At 33.8% G+C, this 5,293-nt stretch overlaps 2 long non-coding RNA genes across 2 annotated transcripts; both read right to left on the minus strand.

Annotated features, from left to right (window-relative positions):
- LOC109824282 lies at positions 899–2,046 on the minus strand. The gene is made up of 2 exons (XR_002242596.1): positions 1,641–2,046; positions 899–1,291 (listed from the first exon to the last, which is right to left on the minus strand). It is a non-coding gene; the product is annotated as an uncharacterized LOC109824282 (long non-coding RNA).
- LOC109823708 lies at positions 3,575–4,101 on the minus strand. The gene is made up of 2 exons (XR_002242451.1): positions 3,959–4,101; positions 3,575–3,767 (listed from the first exon to the last, which is right to left on the minus strand). It is a non-coding gene; the product is annotated as an uncharacterized LOC109823708 (long non-coding RNA).

Genomic DNA, 5,293 nt, shown 5'->3' on the forward strand with positions numbered 1-5,293 from the left:
CAATTTAGATAACGTTCAGCTCTATTTTCGTTCTCCATACAACGATATGTGTGAGGATATAAACTTATTACATGCTATTGCTTGTTTTTTGGGTACATGAGAGAGAAACATCAAGTTGCATGATATGTTGACGAATCTTTTATCTTCCGACTCTTCATAACCAACAAAACTACATTCGACATTAATCACCATGCCACCCCTTGACCTGCTCATAGTCTCTTGCATACTCCCCAGTTCTAACATACGCCTAATTTCACGAGATAGTCTCTCAGGTTTAGAAATCTTAATGAAAATTCCCCAGAATATATTTGTAAAGCCATGCTTCAAATTAAGTGCTACAAATTTTGTTCTTTCTAACGAACTTTATTCTTTCTAACACAAAATACTTGAATAAGTCTTGACACTCCGAACATGACTCTCAGTTGCCACTTGCCAATAGATAGGACTGAGAGGATTTACTAATACTTTTAAAAAATCCATCCAACTGATCAAATATGATCATAAACATTTGAGAGCCAATAGTTAAATATGTACAATGGGCTTCAATGTAAACAAGTTGCAAGTAAACATTAAAAATATATCAGACTTGCAGGTAACATGAAAGCCATCCATGAGGCTTCTCTTCTCCATATAATACTTAGGAGATCTTTTTGTTTTCTATTTGTACGCCCTGACAAATAGAACATGCGAAAATGTAAAAAGAGAATATGCTTCTCCAATAAACTCATTATCTACATTGTCATAGCAAGTAGCAACCAAGAATAATATTTATTTGCATACCTCTGATATTGGGTGAGATACCAAAGGTATGGTTCTCCTACCATTTGAAAGATAGGAGTTCATATAAACTTTTCCATATCCTCCGTTTGCCCAATCTGGGCCCAAAGAATTTCAGACGAGCGAAAAGTCATCATTTTTTACGTTATGAAACAAAATCTAACAATTAGAATCGAGTGTATTTCTCCATCGTCACGCTTGTGATGCTCCATTATACATTTTCTATGTCAAAATAACTAATAAGTATTAATAGTAAGGATGCCTATATTATGTATTAAGTAATTTGAACTAACATCTTTTTGTAGGTTTATAAACTTCACAGTTTTGAGCTGAAGTCGCCATGATGGGCTACTGTCAGACAATTCCTATGATATTTTCTTCTTTCCCTTGCTCCCGCAGCGGAGCCACATTCAAGGGTGTGGGCAAATGCTTCCACTCAAGATTTTTTTTTTTTGGCTGATGATCGTTTCACGGATCCAATCGACCAATGAATAATATCAAACATTATCATCTTCTGCAAGACCATGTGTGGTATGCATTACTATATGATAGTGAGATGCTATGAAGCAAGAAATTCCAATAAACTGCAGAACGGATTTATCATGGATACAACGGAACACCCCACAGACAATCTAAATGAGGAATAAGTTTGCTATAACTCCCGTCATGATAGGGTTGCAAATTCTTCCTACTTTATGATTTCCTTCTCAGCTTCTTTCATTTTCAGCTCTAACAAGTAAATGTTGTATATTATGGCATTCCATGATATTCAAATTCAAATCTGGTGGCACCTACGACTTTATTGTATAACTAATGATCTTTGGAGGAAAATTGTACTAACTAAAGATATAATATTATCTTACAATCGGATCAAGAACATGTGTACAACTGCAAAGCGCCATTCTCAACTGCAGGTAAATGGATTACCAAATTATAGGCTTCAGTGTACACACACGCGCGCGCGCAAAGAACTGCAACTCTTGCTATGAGGTGCCTCTCCGTTTGCACGCCGAGCCGCAAAATAATTCTAGTATCCATTTGAACCTAGACACAACCAAAGAATGCATTAGAAAAAGTAAAAATTAATGCATAACGATAGGATTCCTCATTTTCTTAAAAATGAATCCTCTAAACTAACATAACCTGCATCCGATGCATCCGACATCGAAGTGTAACATGTCAGACAGTAAAGTATACCATACAATATCCAAGATATCAAGGGGATTCATATTCAAACATGTAGCAAAGAAACAATTATACATGTAGCAAAGTATACCTCTCCCTCCCTCCCTCCCTCCCTCCCTCTGCATATCTTCACTTGTCATCTGGAATTAAATATAAGGGGGAAAATTAGCTAAGGCAATAGGAGATCAATTTTTCTCCGCGCACATGGTACCCCCGCTTGTTGCTCAATGCGTGTATAAAGGTGAACAAAATGATTTTGAATTAAATGGAATGGTCGAAGTATTTTATATAAACCAAGATATATTACTTAAGGGAGGATTTCTTATATTTTGAAAGTTATCGTAGGTTATTTAATAATCGTCCAAAGTTGAAGGGTTTTTTTATATTAGCCAATTTGTTTCAAATATACAATTATGGAAACAGTCGCAACTACCACAAGAAAATGAAAAAGAAGATAATAGGGCTCAACTTTACCTCTTTGGTACTCTTTTGCAAAGGAGAGAGGTGGCTTCCTAAACTCCCTAACTCTTCATTTTCCCCTTTTTTTATTATCATTTTTTTGGTAAATCCAACTCTCCATTTAATCACAGATCTTCTTTTACTCTGCAAAAATTGATGAGACTGTGCAAAACTTTTGATGCCTCAGAAGAAAGCAATTGATTGAGACTTGCGCAACCTACAAAACAAAAGCAACGTTATTTATTTCAAAGACCTAATGATTATAAATACATTAGAAAAATTAGAATGCATTAGAAAAAGCAAAAAACTAATGCATAATGATAGGAGTACTAGTTTTCTTAAAAATGAATATGCCGATCTAAACGCATCCCACGTTGAAGTGTAACATGTCAGACGGTAAAGTACGTATACATACAATGTCCAAGATATCAAGGGGATTCATCTTCAAAGATGTAGCAAACTACTTTTTAAATTGCCAAAATAATTCTAGATTAGCCACCATAATGTATTGCCTACCAGAGAGAAAAAATATCCAGTGTATTTGTAGTGATGTTTATGTCAAGTATTTGGAAAAAATTTCAGTGTACCGAAAATATTATTATTAGCAAAAACAAGAGAGATTTTCATGAGGAATATTATAGAAAAAACACTTCTTTCATAAGTTCATAATACTTGGTTTTTTACAAATCTGAGTTAAAACACCATACAAGCAACCAATACTAAACTCAAATTGAAAATTAGAAAACTAGTGGCACGATAATTGAGCTTACACAAGTTCAATATGGGAGAGAACAGAAAACTATAGGAAGTCATTTATGATATTAAATTTTCTCATAACATATAAATCTTAAGAAGGCTACACTATCAGTGATAAATAGCCAACCTTAAATGCCACTTCGTTTCAGGGATGAAAGAAATGCATGATTCAATCTTCTAAGATTGTATGATTAATATCATCTAAGGAAACAAAACTGGGAAGAACTTGAGGACTAGAATAATAACTACCAAACATCATTAAATAAGTCCCCAATCAGAAGTTACCTACCATTAAAAGCTATATGAGTGCCTTGATCTAACACAACCTGCATTCCCCATCAAAGCTTACCATGTCAGCCAATAAACTATATTATACAAGATTCAACTTATCAAAGGATTCATCCTAAAAGATATAGCGAAGAAACAGTTAAGCATTTAGCAATAAGTCCAAGAAATATAGCAAGTAGCATGCAGATAATAGACTATATCATACAGGGAAGAGATCTTCAATTCATTTACATAAACATCATTTAACGTTCTTGAACCATCTTTGCTCTTGTCTCTCTGCTCCTTCCCATGTCCTCAGTCATCTAAATTCATGAAAAATAAACTAAAGTTAGCTAACGCAATAGGATATCAATTTTTCCCAGCACAAAATACGAGCTTGTTCAATGTGCGTGTAAAGGTGAATGAAGGAAGCCTCATATTGCAGAAATGTAGATAAACATAAAGTTTTCAATAAAATTGTTGAAGTAAAATGACCAATACATCTGAAACTTACCAAGCACAGGGTAGGAAGCTCTACTTAAAATTGATGTTTTGCCTGAAGGCAAACTTGAGTCTCTACAGATTCGACAATAACCTTCGTCACCTCATTTCTTCCCCCAGCTATTCACTACAATCCAAACGTTAATGCCAAGTGAATTGTACCCTGAAATAAAAAAAGAATTAATGAAACAAATTAAATTAACAAATATTAGCATTACATCGTCTGCTAACTCTAACGATACTCATTGTCTTGCTTGGCTTTTATTTGCAGCATCAACAAGAAAAATCATAGAGAATTAATGAAACAAATCAAATTAATAAATACTTGCAATACGTTGTCTGCCAACTCTAAAGATACTCATTGTCTTGCTAGGCTTTCATTTACATTATCAGTAATAAAAAACACAGATATCCTATTGTAGCTATCGATCTGAGAGGTCATGGAAACTCACCAAGGATAACTATTTTAACTTCTCTATTAATGTATAAGCTTCCCATTTTCTAATATTTCTTTAATTTTTCAATTTTATTTAAGTTGTTTTGTGTATTCGCTTATTGTCAAGACTAATTATTTTTTAATTAAAAAGGAAGTATGACCAATTCTGGTAATTTGAAGACTCTGTGCAATAATGTTTCGGTTGTTCTGAAGACGACGTATGGCGATTCTCCACTTGCATTCATAATAGTTGTCTACATGTTTTCTTCTCACAGATTCCTACTTATTTTGTCCATCTATCGTGTTACGTTATTCAGAGAACATTTGTGCCTTGTAAATATTAAATATACTAGCAACTAGCAAGTGATTTATTGTGGAAAGTACATACGCACTTTACACTGACAGTTTTAAGTGTTGAATGCTGCTTAATGGTATATGTGTTGGTGATCTTACATATTGATGTTAATCTAAGATTTAGATAGTTATGTGAATGACATAGGCATTTGGTTGTGTGCTGAAATCTGGAACATAAGAAGAGGGTGTGTTCGCAAGTTTTTAAATTGTTTTCAATTTGGGATACCTTAAATTATAAGTGCGCGCTACGTTGAGTTAGACCAGACCGGCTAATACCTTGAAGGTGTCATCTCTTTCATTGCTATAGTTCAGAGCGGGAAATATTAGTAATGTGTAAAGTAGACACTATAATTTGTTGATATAAGGTAACAAGAGAAATCAATTTGTCTAAGATATATGATGGTAACAAATACAAGAATAATTTCTTCTGATAGTCCTCAAAACTGCAATAACAATGAAAAAGACTCATTGATCAAGGGAAGTTGATAAGCCTTCACTTATTATCTCTATCCATTGTTTGTTTTAGTCAATAAAATTATCTTTCTGTCACTCTCATCA

The sequence above is a fragment of the Asparagus officinalis genome, chromosome 9, assembly GCF_001876935.1.
Source record: "Asparagus officinalis chromosome 9, Aspof.V1, whole genome shotgun sequence".
In the NCBI taxonomy this organism is placed as follows: domain Eukaryota; kingdom Viridiplantae; phylum Streptophyta; class Magnoliopsida; order Asparagales; family Asparagaceae; genus Asparagus; species Asparagus officinalis.